The sequence below is a fragment of the Lichenostomus cassidix genome, chromosome 2 (genome assembly GCF_008360975.1).
Source record: "Lichenostomus cassidix isolate B80296 chromosome 2, HeHo_3.0, whole genome shotgun sequence".
Lineage (NCBI taxonomy): Eukaryota > Metazoa > Chordata > Aves > Passeriformes > Meliphagidae > Lichenostomus > Lichenostomus cassidix.
The window spans coordinates 14,695,733-14,713,496 of record NC_139482.1 but is presented as its reverse complement, the minus strand read 5'-3'; the positions used below and the strand labels follow the sequence as shown (position 1 = coordinate 14,713,496).

The 17,764-nt window shown below is 39.7% G+C and overlaps 1 protein-coding gene and 1 long non-coding RNA gene across 20 annotated transcripts in view; both read left to right on the top strand.

Moving 5' to 3' along the window:
* Positions 1-17,764, top strand: part of SVIL (supervillin) — a 135,006-nt gene that overhangs the window by 36,168 nt on the left and 81,074 nt on the right. For 2 of the 19 annotated variants that reach the window (XM_085050422.1, XM_085050420.1), the window contains exon 1: positions 22-563. The exons of the other annotated variants lie outside the window; for them this stretch is intronic. The gene's annotated coding sequence lies outside the window, so the exon portion shown is untranslated. Of the gene's footprint in view, positions 1-21; positions 564-17,764 lie in introns of those variants that run through there. 19 annotated transcript variants of the gene reach the window in all.
* LOC146440838 (uncharacterized) lies at positions 570-1,778 on the top strand. Its single transcript, XR_014849691.1, has 2 exons — positions 570-1,146; positions 1,599-1,778. It is a non-coding gene; the product is annotated as an uncharacterized LOC146440838 (long non-coding RNA).

Sequence of the window (17,764 nt, the reverse complement as noted above, 5' to 3'; positions counted from 1 at the left end):
CTGCATTTGGCTTAGTCCTCTGAGGTTGGAGAGCCTATAGCTTTTTATGTGGATAAATCCAGTGATGGATGGAAATACTAAAGGCAGATCAAGGAATAACACTGTTGAGGACTTCAGATGGCAGCGAACTCTTAAAAGGAGATTTTCACTAATAAATTTTTTGCTCTGATGTTTGGAATCAGCACTTGGATATAGCTCCTGCATATTTACTGCATTTGGTGAACGCATGCTTTTAGGAAAGCGCTGTTCTAAATTTATCTGACTTATCTGAATCATCTTGACTGCACATGTACTTGCCAGCCATGCATGTTGATATTTGGTAACTTTTGTGAAGTCACTTTTCTGTTTTCTAAGCGGGTGAGTGTTAGGTTCTTGGGAAAAGAATCTTAGCTGATGCAAGGAACTTCTCTAAAACAAGAATTATGAAGTACTTGGCCAAAGAGAGCTTCAGGCGTTATCAGTAACTATTTTGAGAAGACTTTGACCCCTTTTGCTGCATCTGTATCTTCTTTCTGTCCTCTTTGTGTAAAGGCAGACAAGTGGATTTTTTACAGGATCCTGAAGTAAGTAGCACATCACTCGGGGAGCTTGCACGCAGTTGCTCGAGCCAGTTGTTTGAGAATATTCACAGCATTGTCAGCTTGAAATGCGAGTGGGTTTATTCCAGCCTGTGCATGCCAGTCCTTCAGCCTTCCTTAAGGCATTTTGTGTTTTTATTCTCGTGGTTTTGCTTAGAAGATGAGTTCATTCTGCTATGAATGGAAAGTCCTGTCGCCGGTTGGTTTGTGTGATGTGTTTCTCTTTTTCGGTTTTATTAGGTTAACCTTAGCCACAGTACTACAAACAGCTATAAGAACACTTTTGTAATAACAAAACTTTTCAGTGGTAATTTTCTCTTGTGTTTAACAAGTTCTATAAATACATGTGAGTACTGTTGCTTTGGATAACTGTGCTGCATTTTGAGACTTGAAGAGTTCTCAGGAAAACTTCCTTGAACTTTTTATTCTCTTACTTTTAAACATTGCCAGGACACTGCAGGTAGAAGTTATTGGCACTGTTTCACCCTCCTGTCCTGCAGCAATATCTTTGCTTGCAGTTGCTCGAGCCATTTGTTTGAGAAAATTTGCAGCGTTGTCAGGCTGAAATGTGAGTGGGTTTATTCCAGCCTGTTAGCAGGGGGGGAGCACAAGGGACAGGGGGATTGGAAGGGGAGTTGCCTCGCTTCAAGGATATTCCAGGTGCTGTATGTTAATCACCAGAAACACAAGAATAGTGTCCTTGACAAAAAAATTTCTGCTTCTCAATTTCCCTTTCAGGAACTAGGAATTTAAGACCACCTTCCATTTTCTTTGGATTATAGATCTCTATTTCTCTGTCAAATAGATCTAGAAATTTATTCTGAATTATATAAACTTTTGTTTCAGCCCTGGGGATACCAGAAGACAGAACATGTCTGGAGCATTACTATTTTAAAACGACTTTGAGTTTAGAGATAGGAATATTTTATTGGAATAAGCACCTCCATATAGTGAATCTTTCTCACACAGACTTAATTGGATATACATTTAAATAATCACCTCTATCTGTGTATTTTACAGGAGATTGAATCCTTCTACCTGCAGAAGTAGCAAGGGTTAGGAAGAAACTGCCTGATCAATATACTTCTTCAGACAGCTTCTTAATTTTTGTATTTTATAACAGATGTGTGCTTCAGTCTGATACCTGACTTTTAAATGTTTTTACATTGCTTCCAATAAAATTAGTATTTTGAATCAGCATCCTTTTTTATATGCTCTGATTTTTTTTTTCTTTGCCAATTATATTTTTAAAAGCAAGTTGCTATAAATTGCTCTACCATTTTAACATGCCTGTTGTGCTCCTGTAAACCTGCTAGAAGGTGTCAATGCCCTAAAGCCTTAAAACAGACCATGGAGACATCAGATATGGATGTTAGATACCCCACAGTTTGTAGAAGCTCTTAACTTCAATTTCAAATTCAAATGCACTAATGGTGCAATGCAAGAAACATTTTGATTGATGAAAAGTAACAATATCAGCTCCTCTTTTTGCAGCAGATATTTAAACTTGTTAGAACTGGTAAATTTTCTTCCCCATCTCAATGTAAGCGCTAATTCTACTTCTCCCATGCATTGCTAAATGACATTTTTTGCAAAATTTTCCACTAGAAAGGAGGATTTCAGATTTCTCTGAGCTTTATTCAGCAGGACTGTAGCTTTGCACTTGACATTTCTTTGCTAAATTCTTTGTGTTTGGGAGTTTATATGGGATAAGGTAGTGGAAAAATACAAGCAGCTTTAATCTGTCTTTAAACTATGCCATGTTTACTTTTTATGCAGAGAACAGAGATTATGACTGTACACAGAACTCCCTAAAACTATCTAGTAGAGGTAAAGTAAAATGGTAGTGCACATTTTCCCCTCACAGTGAGTCCAGGTAGACTTGGAGATGGTGGAGTTGAGCCATTTGTGACCAAGATATCCAAACAGGTCATTGGAGTCTTTTGCCAGTTTTCTTTTTGGAAAATGCCTGTCTTACACATTATAACACAGTATGAGCTGAGGTTTCTCTTGTCTAGGTTTATGTTAAGTGGTTTGAAAGTTGTATATAGTTTAATATATTTTTTATGCAATAGGTGATTAAGAATGTGTGAAATTTGTGGTTTGTGGTTTTGGGGTTTTTTAAATGCATCATTGCCATTTTACTTTCTTAGAACATGTTCACAAGATCAGTTCTTGTCTATGAAACCTTTAATATAATGAACAGAGGAGAAAATTGCACTAGCTTATTTAGTTTAAATTGCCATTGTTTGAGTTCATGTTTGTTCCAACATGTGTTTGCTATTGTGGATGGAAATTACACTGTAATTTTCAGGAGGCAAAAGCTGTGGAATAGTTTGCAGTAAGAGGGTGGCTGAGATTATTCACTTTGCAGAGGCCTTGCAGTCTGCAGTGTTTTTCTTGCTGAATGCAAAAGCTTCTGACTTCTGTTTCTCCATGGAGAAGCCTCCATTTGGCTACTGGAGGAGAATAGGGAATTTGCAAAGGAATTGATGTGCGCAATGGTCTCACCTTATTTACTCACTGATTTTGCTATATTCCCAGCTAGACACTTTAGAGTTAATAGACACATTGGAAGGTCGTGATTTTTAATGAGCAAAACATGTCCTACTTGGAGTCTGCCTTAAGCAGATAAGAATGCATTGGGTAACTGGTGATAAAAATGCTTCTGATGTCACTGATTCACGTGGTGGTGTGTTGAAGGGAGTCTTTCAGTAGAGAGGGTGCAACAATTATGCATTAACTCTTTGCTGATTTTTTTGGATTTAGTTGATGGAATGGTCTCTCTTTGTTCTAATGATGTCAGTTTTCAGAGCTAAAAAAAAATCTGTAAAGTCTATTTTCAAAGACCCAGATTAAAATAATTTGGTTTTCCAGGCATGTCTCTCTTCATGTATGCAAAAAAACATCACGAGGGACTTGGAGATCAAGCATCATGTGTCATAATATTTAAGGCCAGATACATTTCTAAAGCAACTTGAGGCTCCATCAGTCCATTATGAAGGAAGTGTGCAATTTCCTGACAGAACTGTGCCATTTGACGCCAAAAAATGCCATGGTGTTACCAGTGTCTGTTACAAAGGGACTATATTCAGGTGTTAGTCCAGAGATTGTGTGCCAAAGTACTGTGAGAAGTAAATAATATTTCCATGGAGCTAATGACTGCCAAATGTGCTCCTTATGGCTTATACCTGTAATATTCTTGGCAGTCAGGAAAGATGTGCAGGATTTCATTCTTGCTCTGTTATATCAGCTGTAGATTTAGACAAAATTACTGTCTACTCCCTAAAACAAAACAAAGGTAGCACTGTCTCCTATTAGCTCTCTGCAGAAGGATAAAGGAGTGTGGATTAATGTTTCAAAACAGTTGCACCAAATGATCTAGAGAATATGCAAGTCATATGTGCCTCACATGTGACTTTTTCAATCTCGCCCTTTCTGACAAGAAGCCCAGTTAAGCCTTAGAGACAGCTAGAATAACCCTTTAACTCTTAGAAAATAGTTGCCCCAACTGTTTATATTAGAGTGAAAAATGGACAGTATTTCAATGTCATTTTCTCTTAAGTGGCAACTGGCCCTGAAAGTGAGGTGAAATCCTACTGAAAGCACCATTTCAGGCAGCTGTTGCCATTCCAGTGGTGTCTAGGGTTTGGTAAGGCTAACCCTGTAGCCACAAGTTAGGTCTGGGAGTTGAGACCTGGGTTCACTTGGCTTTGGTGTCAGTCATTGTAACACCTGCCTGCCTTCAGTTCCAATAAAAATAAATTGCCAGATGTTTTAACATTGGCAACTGGAGCTGAATAACTGACACAATTGTTGCTCCAGCAGCACAGATTTCACTTTTTTACCTCTTCATTGTGAAGAGAAGTAGCTTTTTTTTGCAGTGAGTAAAGCTAACCTTGAATGATGTATTTCTTATTGTAGTCAAACATCCAGAGTATATAATTCATTTGAAGAGCAGACTCAAGGCTTCAGTGTTGGTAATTCTAAGCAACTTGAAGCTGAGGCAAATAAAGCTTACTGCATGCCCTAGAGTTAGTTTTTACTAACCTGTTTCAGATAAGAAACATATGCTAACTCCCTGAGTTGTACTCAGGAAAAGCTGTGTGAATTGTACACAGTTGTACACTTCAAAAACACAGCTCAACTCCCATCCTTTCATTCTGATAGGATAGTGAGGGTTGGCTTGGCAAGTAAGGAAACTGCATTTTTAGATGGAGGCTGAGTTTTAGAATGGGCAACTTCATACCTGCAAAATTAACTCAGGTCTTTAAAGGCTGAATTACAGATTTAAATACAAAATTCTCAGGTTGAAGTTTCCCATCTTTTCTTACTTCCATCCCTTTAACTGTACTTTAAAAACAGTATAGAATGTGTTTTGTTTATAGAGCTCTACATACTAAATTACTCTGTTTGTCATTGCACAGATATGTAAAGGTATGATACAAATGTAATTGTGACAGATGTGGTTTTGCTGTTGTCAAAATGCTTTGTCAGTTTATATGTGGAATTATTGGAAACTGTAACTCTGCAAAAAATCAACATTGCACTTTCAGTCAACCAACTGTACTGAGAATGAACAAAACCATTTGGAGTTTTCCTGTGGTCAATTCTGCTTTATGTAGCAATCATCTAGGACTGTGATGATTGACTAGAATGGTTATGTACCCAAAATATTAGTCAATTAGAACACTTGTGGAAGAAACATCTGTTTACCAAAATGGTTTGTATTTAATGTGTGGATAACTTTGATTTTTTTTTTTGTTCCCCCTTGTTGATGTTTCTAGAAAGGATAAGGGTCCTTTGGCTTATTCAGAGCAATAAGAACTAACTGAACTAACCACGTATGCTGACAAAGGTAAATTTTATGAAATACCATGTAAATCTACGTTTGACATGTCCCAAGGATTTTGGAGGAGTGTGGATCAGGCAGGTAGATGTGTGTATAAATGTCTGTAGAGGGCAAACAGACTTACACAAACGTGTTGCCCCTTTGAGCAGCTGTGAGCTGTGCAGTGAAGGGCCAGGCAGGCTCAATGCTGGTGCCAGCAGGATTGGAATGTAGGAATCTATACCAGGTCTTCATCAGGGCTCCTGATTGCTGTGTGTATCTGAAGAGTGACCTGTCCAGATGGAGATCTTAACGAGGTGGCATGTTTAAGTGTAGAAAACCTGGTTAGGTTAAGTTCTTTGAAAAGGTAGCAAAGAATTGGTTGTCTTGAAGTACATCAGAGCTTGAAAGGATAGGTTTGATGATTGCATACTCCTTTACAGCATAGTGTGCCAGCTAAGAGATAAATGTTTGGATCAGAGGAACTCTGAAAGGAACTGAAAGTTATGAAGTTAGAAAAAAGCTCCTGTATATGCAAATGGTTGGCATTTCTCTTCTGATCAGAGGCTGGAAGCCTTTGCTGTTCAGTCATTAGATGAAGTCACAAACCCTTTCTGTGTAAGAGCTATGTTTAGGTGGGCAAAGAAAAATGATCCATCCTGGCATGTACTCAGAATGAGTCATAGAGGCTTACATTTTCTGGTGTTAATTGTGTTACTGGCTATTTGGATTATGTGTATTTGTTGGCTACAAAGGTTTTTAAGGGTTAAGTCAAAGGAGAAAACATAGTATCGACACTTCTGTCCAACATTTTGTTCTCTGAGCAAGTAATGTGTTCCAGACATATTAACTAGGATTCATAGCAATTACTAATTGAAGAAAAAAACCCATAAAATCATGGATGAAACTTTGTGTTCTTCATAGCTGCTCTGCTTTAAACAAGAGAGGCCAAGAGCAGCCTTGCTGTTCAGGCCTTGTGTTTAAGGTTGTCTTGGAGTGGATTCAGGCTTCAGGGGGGTAAGTTTCAAAATAAGGTCTCCTCAGTTTTTTGTTAATAGCTAGGAAATTGCATACTGTCTGGTGAGGCCAGTCCCATCCTTTCCTACTATTGTCAGGAATGATGGTTGCTGTCCACTTATGTTAGACACTGCAGCATACCTACTGGATCATGTTCTGCAAATCTTTAAGGCCAAGGTTACCAGGCTTGTTCTTCTGACTACTTTACGCAGCTGATGGTTTGGATTGGCAGGTAGGAATAGTGAAAGTGGCAACCTTGCTTTAAAATATCACTTTAGGAATCCTTCCCACTTGTCTCTCCATTGCCAGTTTGCTCCAGAACCACTCTCTCCAACAGCATCAATTGGCTACACGACCATACAGATCAGGGACCTGCTCTGTCAGAAGTTTTTTTCCCTTCCTCTCAAGCCCTGTGGGTTGCCCAGACCTGCTCACCATGGATGTGTCAGTGTGGGTGCTGAATTAGCAGCAGAGGAAGCGTCAGGGTTTGCAAAGAAGTGCTCAGTGTGGGAGTGAACATGTAGGACAGGTGAGTGACACTATGGTGGCTCGGGCTAGATGGTAGGAGAAGAGACAAAAACTGGAGGGCCTGTGAGCTCTGTGAGTTTCCTCAGTGCTTTGCTTTCACCTCATGAGGTGGGATGTCAACATTTAAATGTTTGTGATGTGAGGTCTGTCATACTGTGCTCGTGATTGCCTCAGTTGCTTGATTTAGAGACTCAAGACAATGGTGGTAAGATAGGTAGGAAAATGTGTTGTGCGAGTGTTGGGCTAATATTCTTATGCAAAAGAGAAGTTCTCCTTTTTTAAGACACTGTATTGATTTTTGGACCAAGTTTACTGCTGTGTCTTGTAGCCCAATGTTAAAACTGCCCATGATCTACTTGCCTCTGTGTCGTGCTTCTGGAAGAGTGTCATGAGGACTTAATTTTGAACAGTCTTCTGCTTGCAATTAATTGGCTCTGCACTTTTGATTTATGTGTAAACTTTTGTCTCAAATGACCAAAGCTCATATACTGCCTGTGCTGGCTTGTTTGGACTTAGGTAAAAATAGTTATAAGTAAAATTGGGGCATAATTTTGAATTGCAGCTATGAAAGACTTATATTTGATATCACAAGTACTTTACAGCTTGATTGAAGCCAGCATAGAAGTAGCACATTTCTAGTGAAATATTGAATGGACAAATATTTTTGATTTAAATGTAGGGGCCAGTAATTTAGTAGAATTTTATGAGTGGCTTCCAGTGCCTGTGAGAAACTGAATGTAGACCATGAAATGTCATGACAGCACAACTCCATGGAAGTTAATTGTCAGAGAAAATGTGGCTCCACACATATTCTTCTCAGCAAACACTTCAGGTAAATCAAAAACTATTAGGCTCATTTTCTTGTACTTCTGATGTCACAAGCAGCCTTCCACAGCAGGCCACTTCCTCCCTGTGCAATACTTTGGAGAGACAGAGGAGAAAAGCAGGAGTTGAAAGGGATCAAGGCTTAGAGACCAGGCTTTGGGATGGAAAGGTAGAGGTGTCTTCAAGGGAAGCACTTCAAGAGTCACAGAAGATGCTGAGTTGTAAGGGACCTACAAGGCTCATTGAGTCCAGCTCCTGGCCCTGCACAGCACCATCCCTAAGAGTCACAAGAGGCGCTCTCTCATTTTTTGTTTCTACTGTCTTTATTGGATAAATGAGCTAGTTTAAACAGGAACTCCAGTCACCTCTGCTGGGAGCAGACAGGGTTGATATGCTGGGGTAATAGTCTGAGATTTAATCTAGGTGTTGCATCATGGGATTACACCCCAGGAGGTGTAAATGGCTCATTCTCAACATGACTTCACTTACATGACCTGTACCCTGACAATGCCTCCTCTGGTACCTGGGGGTGTTTTACTCCTTGTTCATATCTTTGATTCAGTCTGTGAAACACAACCTGCTGCTCAACTGCAGAGTCTGATGAATGGTTTGAGATGAAATGAGCTTCAGGCTGATTAACACTTCTGAATTGCTTCTCTCTTGTGTCATGTAGCAATTAGTTGAAGTTTTCTGGTGTCTATGTTGCTTCCACAAACAGAGATTTTTTTGTGTTAAATACTTTCACTGTTAGCAGGGGAGCAAAGCACAAGTGTGGTCCTTGAATATTGCTAAATTGGTGGGTGAAAACTAACCATGAAAGCCTATGGAGCTGAGATGTGCCCTTCTGCCTGCAAAAGGATGCCTGACTGCAACTCCTGCTGGGCTGACATGTGTGGATCTTCCTCCACAGAGGAGTAATTTTGTCAGTTCACTGGAGGTTAAGTGTATTCAGTAGAGTTCAGTAAAAAACAATATAGTTAGTGGTACTGTTCCCATGGCCATCAAGTTATACTCCCAGTGGGTGGTCCAGCAAGGCAGACAAGCTCAATGTGTTTGGGAATATTTACATAATTCAGGACCCTGAAGCTGGCCAGCATGGCTGTATATCTTACAAGAGTATTGGGCGCCAAAAAAAAATTGGGCATTCACTTTATCCAGCCTATTATGTTTTTCTTCGTAGCTAAAAGTCTTAAAACCACCTGCCAAGTGTTGTAGCTGTTTAGCTTTAAGGGTTGACAGCTACCCAAACCTGGTTTCATTGTAGTCTAGAGAGATTTAACTGGCAAGCCACTAAAAATAAATAAATAAAGGGGGGTGATGGTGGTGGTGGTAGAGTTCTGCAGGCCAAACTCAGTTTGGGTTTTTTCACCTACTTTTGTAGCTCTCAGCAAAGCAACAATCAAGCTTTTGGCTCAGAGGTTCTTGAAGTAAATTATTTTAAACTTCTGTTGCTTAATAAAAAAACTGTAATAATTAAAAACAACAAAACATTCTTCTTCTAAAGGACATCCTGTCCAAGTGAAAGGTTCCCCTTCCCCCTCTACCACAAAGGATCTCTCCCAGTTAGGGCAAACAGGCAGCTTGTGACTTTGACAATAGGTCTTTGTGTTCTAAGACATAGTATAAATTATTCCCTCCCCAAAGAAGGCTAGGAAGCTAAAAAACAAGACCAAATAAGCTGGTTTCTCTGCAGAAGCAAACAGAAATACTGTAATTCAACCACAGTGATGTGTGCTTGCTGTACCCTGAGCAGTGTCCAGGACTGCCTGCAGTGCAAAGCTTTTCCCCAGGTTTTGGTAGGAATTTGCTATAGTCTTCCCAAACGCAGTGTCTGGCCAAAGCTGTGACCTGGGAGCTAGAGGAAGAATCGAGTCAAAAATTGCAAGCAATGACATTCTATAAAGCCATTTGATTTATGGTACTTCATCCTTTCTGGATTGGCCCATAGGCCATTGTATCAGTCACAGTTTTAGCCTTTCCCTTTTTAAAATGGGTTCATGATTACATCCTTCAGGACTTCTGACCTTTTTTCTTCACTGTTTGAGTTGCTGATCTCTAATTTTTCCTTCCTTTCCCTTCAGGGATTATATCCTTTTTTTATTAATTGTAATTCTTTGTTTATATTTCTCTTTTCTTTTTTTCCTGCTGAGTAGTCTAGAGGTTCTCTTTGGAGATGCCTTTAAATACTGCATTTGCCAAATGGCACTGTTGGAAATTACTCTTCCAAACTGAGAGCTTTTCATTGTTCTGTAAATATTTGGAGCAGAAACAGAAATCAGAAGCTTGAAATGCTCATTTATGACAGATCAAGCCTCTTACCTTGTTTGTTCTGAAGCAGTAGTGCTGAGGTGAAAATCACATAATTGCATCAATTGTTCTAAGGTAAGGTTTGACAGTAACTTCAGAAAGTTCTAACTAAATTGGTTTTGCCAGGAAATGACAAAAGTAGTTCTAGGCTTTGCTGAGCTGCCTCTCTGCTGACAAAGGAGAAACATAGATAAGCAATATATAGAAGAAATGACACTATTTTGCTTTCTAGTTTTGCTTTACAGTTTGCATAATTATTGGGAGGAAGCTGCTGGCTTAATACACACCTACATTTAATGTAGCCTTGAATTTCACATTTCTTACAAGCTGTGCTCTAAATATTTGTTGCCCTATTTAAATTCATAGGAGCTTTTGATCTACCTGCATTATGGATGTTTATTGATCTCTCCTTTGAGAACTGGAGATGCTTCACAGCTGGGGGTGGGTGGGTCTTGTGTCTGTGACACACAGTAATGTCCAAGCCAGCAGCCTAAAACTTCAGCTCAGTCACAATCTGGAAAACACGAAAAACTGTCAAACAAATTGTACATGTTGATACAGAACAACTGATTATGTCTCTTGGTAATGGACCAAAGTGTCACAAAGTTTATTTAGCTGTTGCACTGTGCCAGTTCCATCTGCCTTGTAGCACTTGCTGAAACAAGCTGACTGTGGGGAATAATTGGTGCACACATCTGATAAACTCTGTGGTTTGGGTGTCTGTTCTCTTGCATAGGAGCAGCCTTTGAACAGCTGGCTGTCGTGTGCTTGGCTTGTCATTGCAGTGTCACGTAGGAGGAGAGAAAAAGGAGGAGATAAGGAAGAAACAGGTTTTATAGCCTAGAACCAATGAGGCTTGTGAAGAAGCATCACATCCACTGGAGGGATTAATAGGCACCCTTAGCAGCAGCACTCAGTGTCTGCTGTGCCAGTTAATCTCTATGAAACCACCCAGATGGTTGCACCAACTGCAGGCTTGATGCACTTTCTGACTTGTAATAAATATGCTAAGGAAGAAGCAGAAATAATAGAACCTCTTTGAGCACTGACATGCCATTGCGTTTTCATAAATCCCGGGAAGTGTAATGCTGGCAAATGAATATTCATCAACCAGGCTATTAAAATTTTAAGAGAACCTTGAGGGGATGATGATGTCAGATTCCAGAGTTAATTATAGAGGTGGTAAAGTTCTTGGCTAACTAGGCTGAACATACTCTCACAACAGCTCTAACACAATACAACAATCAGAGGGAGCCACAGTGTTGGATGTAAGTTCTCTTAATATGTAGTATCTCTTAATATATATTCCTTGAACTGAAAGTCTAGCAGTGCAGGGAAGAGGAAGTATTTACATCCAGCAACTGTGGAAATAAATCAGCTTCTAGTAGCTGAGTTGCTGTTCATGTCTTTTGAGCTTATTTTTGTCACTGAATTGATCACAGTTTCTGGCTCACTCACTTGTCATGAAGTGCTCTGCAGGACTGGGCTGCCCTGCTGTGGTGGCTCTCTTGAAAATTGCCAATTGTTGTATGCAATCTGTAGTAGTTCTGTAGTGTTCACTAGCCTTATTGCAGGGTATACTAATACTTCCCTAACTTTACTTACTCAAGGTAGCAATCAGTTGGTATTGCATTTTTTTACAGCATTGATTAAAACTTTAGGAGAGATGCCAATGCCAGTCCCTGGTATTTATTAGCTGACTTGGTTAGAGCATGGTACTAATAACATCAAGGTTGTGGGTTCATACCCTTTGTGGCCATTCACTTTAAGAGTTGGACTCAATGATCCTTGTGGGTCCCTTCAGAATATTCTGTGACTCTTCCTATGTTCTTGTAGTAGTGCAATGGGCAAGACTACTGAACATGAGTATAGCTACCCTGGAATTAGCCAGTTAAAGTTCTAAATTGTAGGATTTTACTGAAATTAATGTTACTGTTCCACTTCTAATATTTTCTTTCTTAAATAGAAAGGGTGAAAAGGAATAGCACATTACTGTGTTTCTTGACTCAAAATTTGTACCACAGGACCCTTTTAATGGCACAATCTGTAGGAGGAAGAGGAACAAAATAATACTTGAAATTTTGTTTCAGATGTTATAGAAAGTTAAAATCTAAACCAATTATTTGCTTGGCCAAGAAACAGTTGAAAAAACCACTGTTAACATGTTAAGAAGCAGTTCTTAAATCCAAGTAAAAGGGCTGAAAACAACTGTGAATCTCAAAATGTTAAATAGTTTCTGAAGGTTTAGGATGATTTAGAAAATCATTCCAACTTGCTTTGAAATTGAAGTCTTTCTTCTTAAGAGGCAACTCTTCAGCAGCCAGTCAGTCTAATAGAGATGCTTTGTGACCATGAATATGCAGAAAGTCTTAGATTTTGAAATGCACTTTATCAGAAATAATACTTCCAAGAGCTCTCATCAATTCAGGGAGTGCAACAGGAAAATGGTAATGTCTAGTGAGATGTGATGCAATTTTGAGAGGAGGAAAATCCTTTATTAACCTCAGCAGCCCATGTTGTAGGGTGGCTAAAGAGGCAGTGTCTACTTTTGGGTGTAAAACACAGGCTGTGTTTTTGACAGAGGCCTTCAGAGTCCTCTGAGAGGAAAGCATATTTATCACTTACCTAATCCTGCAGTTTGCATAATTAAGTAAGCATGAGTTCTTCCACACTGCTCAGCCTTGAGCCCTTTTCCTACAAGAGGGACTTGTGCCACAGAAACTCTTTCTCCTGCCCACCTTCTTCCTGCTTACAGATGCTTTAACAGTGTGGCCTCTATACATGAGATCAGGCAGAAAAATAGAAATATACGTCTGCAAGATGTATTTCATCTTGCAGGAAAACAAAGTTCAAGAATGTTGTGGACGAGAGGCTTTTGCATGTCATGTGCAGGCAGCCAGAGTTGTGCTGATTGCATCCGTGCAGGAGACAGCAAAGTAACTTGCCACAGAGGAAGAACTGAACACATGCCAAATCTTCACCACAAATCTGTCCACTGGAAAGGAAAACCTTGTTAGTTGGAAATCTGGGCTTTTCCTTAGCAAAACAATAGTTTATTAAGTATTTCCCCTTTCTTTCTCATATCAACTGTCCATCAAAGGATGGATAGGAATGGTTCCTATCATAGACACCAGGTGTGTCTGTGAACACTGCTGTCTGGACAGGCTGGAGGTGAGAAACTGGCTTAGTGGTCTTGGTCCACCCAGCACCAGTGCTAGGATCAGCAGTGAAGTGGATATTGTTTCCTCAGTTCAACAGCACTGAGCCAATGCTTCAGGAGCATAGGGAATACCACAAGCTAAAGATTGTGCAGAATGTGAACTTTAACTTCTGGAACAAAAACTTTTTTTCTGAAGAGGATGAAAGTACCTTTAAATAGATACCTCCTCTTTTTGTTTTCTTTCATGCCTTTTTGTGTGGTTCCTGTACCTGACCTTGGCAATACTAGAGAGGAAGAAGGTAGGGAAGAAAACCTGAATGGAAGAGACTTGATGAAGTTTCTTTCTCTGAAAGAAAAAAGAAAAATTTCTGAGGATATGTCAGCTTTTGTAGCTGAGAGTGTTTCTTGGTGTGAGAGAAAGCAGGGTGCAGAAAGAAAATGCAAGCAGATCCTGATCTTTCACTTGAGGTCAGGTTTTTACTTCAAATTCTTGGGGTCTGCTCTTCTCACTTGGTCTCCTCTGCCACTAATGTTCCCGAGGCCTCTGGGAGATAGGAGTATCAGGAAGATGGCTGGCCTCAAGTTTTACTCCCATTTATTTTTGTCCAAGTGGTCAGCAGCTGTGTAAAAATAGTCTCTTCTCCGTGTCTGTGGGAAGAAGGGGGATGTGATCTCAAGGAGCCATCTTGCAGGTATTGCTGGAACAGCCACACCAAACACCATTGTGGGATCTGCCCCAAATTCCTGCATTTTGGTGCACTGATGGTGTGCAGTTTGAGATTTACATAGAGTCATTTGTCAGCACTTCAGTGAGCTCCTGTCCCCATGCCATTCTCACCTGGAGCTGGTGCTTGTGCTCCAGAGCAGCTGCACTGCAGTGCTGCAGGCAGCCCTGTGCCCCAAAGAGCACAGCTGGGTGAGCCTCAAGCTTGGCAGGATTTATATGGAGCTCTGGTCTTCGCCTCCTTCCTTCAGTGATTAATAAACAATCACAAAGGGTTTTTTTGTTTGTTTGCTTTTTCAAACCGTAAACTCCACGCTTGTGTTTTTGTGTTGGAGGAGCATATGGCTGCATTGATTGGGCAGAGCTGCCACTCATTCTGCCAAGTTGTTGTTGGCTTGCATGTGGCCAGGCAGCATCTATGAAAAAGCTCTGCCCTGCCCTGCCTGCTCTGCATTGTTTCCAAATAAAGGCATGTCTGAAAGGGGAGCTAAGCCTCCAACTGCCGGACCTTAAAGAAAGGACCTTTTACCCATGCATTGAAAAGAGGTGATTTTTCTGCAACAAACTGCTCTTCCCCACCCCCTTCCCTTTCTCAAATTAGGTGAAAAAGTTTCTTTAAAGTTTAAATCATGCAAACTGTGTGTTTTACGCTCATGGTCTCTAGCAGACAGTTTGGGAACCTAGCCATCATTCCTGGAGTCACTTCAAACTTATAATAAAATATATCAATTGGACATTTTAATACCTTTAGAGCAGGTTAAACAGAAAATGCTCATGATCCTGGCAACTATTTAATAAGTGATCCTTTGCATCCTCATTTATGTGATGAGTGGGGAAGGTGAGTAGCTACCTGTAATTCAAGGTAGTAGTTTGGGTGACTTTGGTTTTTTAATAATTTCCTAAACCAGCAGTACTCTTTATCATGGTTTAATACAAGTTTGAAGTGGTATAATAGTGTTTAGCTGTGTATGATCTAAGGACATAGCTAACATGAGGTTGTTAGGAAGAGGTAATTTATTAGACCAGCTGGTATGGGGGGAAAAAATGAGCCAAGCTTGCAGGCACACCAGCACTTCATCAGGTCTGAAATAGAAGCAGCAGATTTCAAGGTTAAACAGAAGTTATGAAAAACTGCTCTGTTTAATCAGACATGCATTGAACTGCCAAAAAGGAGCTTGCTGGTATGATATTCCTTCAGTGGAGGGGGGAGGGTGAGAAGATGATTGTTATACTGTAGAAAGAAATAAGGACTTTACAGCCTGATAAACAGGGGGAGGCTTAAAAATCAGCACCTGATGAGCTCATGGCTGTTCTCAGTATCTTGGGGATAAGAAATTTCAGTTCTTTGTCCTCTCTCTGTAAGGTTTTGGTTTTGTAGGATTTGTAAGAATCTTGATTGCCACCTCAGTTATTTGTAGACAAATTGTTGGTTTTATCTAAAGGAACTTTATCAGACAAATTTAGTTTCAGGCATTCTTTGTCAGTTGGTTGCCATCCTTAGTCTACACAACTAACTTAAGAAGTTACTTAACACACAGTTCATATTTATAAAGATAATGGCAAAAAGAAATAAAAACCCTAAACTTCTAATGTTTATTGTTTTTTTAAAGCACAAAGTATTTACTTCTAAAATCTGATCAAAATCTATTCTTACAAGAAGCCCTGAATGCTTGTGGGCTTTATTTAAGTCTATTCTTTTCCTCAAGCAGAAGCCAAATTTAGAGTTGAAATATTAAAAAAAAGAAAAAAAAGGTTTCAAGATGCTTTACTTGTGCTGCTATCAGAGTCGGCAGTGTGCTGTTTCTAAGATTTGAATTAGGTTGTGTTATCAGTGTGGTTTCAATACAGATCTGATGCTTCATTCACTATCTGTATATTGCACTGTACACTGTGGAGAGCAGAGAACTCTAAGATGCTCTTTAGAAAAAATTTTTCGATGTTTTTCTGTAGTGCTGTATCCTAAACTGATAAATACTATATTTAAAGCAATGTCGTTAAAGATTAAACATATTAAAGTAGAAGTCACAATCTTCTCGCTTGCTCATCTGACTTCTTAGTTATGTTTGATGGGCTGTCTGTACAAATGCCCTCTAAATTAACCTCTGTGTATATTTTAAAGTTATGGTATCTGCCTTTATCATGCAAGACTGACTTCCAGTATCAGTTACAATGGTCAAAAGGATGGATGCTGTTGGAGTGGTGTCAGCAGTCCAAGGAAGCAGCCTGTTCATTTTCCTGAGTCCCACTGCTGTATGGCAGGAGGGCAGAGCTGTTTACTCAGCTGTGTCCCGTTAGTACAGCAGGGGCTGCATAGGTAACCCTGGAATTTAACCCAAGCCCTGGGAAGGTGGAGGAGGTCAGAAAAGCTTAATCTAATTCAGATAAATTACTTGCCAGGAAGGGGTGTAGCTGTGCTAGCATTTGTCTTTCTTTGCCAGAAGACAGCTTCCTCCAACCTGCTGAACCAACAGTTTGAAAAATGTTGTCAGGTATTGGGAGCAGCTGCCCAGCAAGTGGGATATACTGAGGGAGAGACTGCAGCATCTTCTGTGATCCTTGATGTTGTAGGATATGGTGTAGCTGTGCCTTGGCTTACTTGAAGGTAGTTTTATGGAAACTTTTTAAAGATTGAAGTGTGTTAAAATATCCCTTTCATGGATACTTGAGTCACAGAAGTCTTTGGTCACGTAGCTAGCATTGGAGCTAAGGTTTTTGTGGTTTGCTCTCAAATTTGTCAAGAATTTACCTCTAATTAGATGTGAATGCCCTCCACCACTACCACTTCAGCAGTATTACCACTGCTTTAATAGCCTGTCTTATGAGTCCCAGGAAATATCCTGAAAACCTAAACTGGACACCAGATCACCCCAAGACTGGTCTTGAGGGATCAGCAGTATTGAGTATGGCCTGTCTGTAGCAAGTTCATAGGCAAGGTAATATCAGAAGCTAAATTGTTTTCATACTTGACCAAAAAGAAGTGGAAGTATTAGACTGATGTGGAACAAGTTACAGGAAAACTGTAATCTGACTGGAGCTTAATGGAGTGTGATGGCTCAGTTCTAACAGACAGGGGCTTTGTATATTGGCTGCATGGTGTATAAGTAGCTTTTATTTATGGCAGAGGTAGCCAGCAGGTTCTATAAAGTTGAAATAAGAGTATTTATAGGACTCCATCCTGATTAATTAATAATATCAGTGCTTGGAAAGAGAGAGAATTAACTGGCATAATACTTGATGGGATTAAAAATGGGAAGAGGAAAAAAGTTATTTGTAGCAATTTCAGTAGATGGAAGTGGATTAACTGTATATTCCTCCAACAAAGTTGGACCCCAAATCTGTTCTGAGTTCTTCTTTTCCACCCCCTATCTCTTTGAAAGGGTAACCCAAAGGAAGCAAAAGGCCTGCTGCAGTCTTCAAACTTAAAAACTGAAAAATTCTGTGTGGAGCCCACACTTGTTTATTTTTCTCACAATATAAGATATTAAAGGGGGAAAAAGAGTCTATGAATGGAAGCAGTTAAGCCCTGTAGATAAAGAAATAGAAATAAAATGTTAGTTTTCTTAGTTTTCTTTTTCTGTAGTGAGGGATAAATTTGTTACAATATTTAACAATGTTTGTTTTTGGATGTTCCCATTAAGGTATTTTCCACAAAGCAGTGATGGTGGAACACCCTCAGTGGTTTGCTTCACCAATTCGAAAAGCTAACTGTATGACTTCCACAGAGAAACAACGTTTGAAACAAAACAAGAGAGCAGTCCACACTAAATGTTAATTTCTGGCATTCCTAGGGCTGA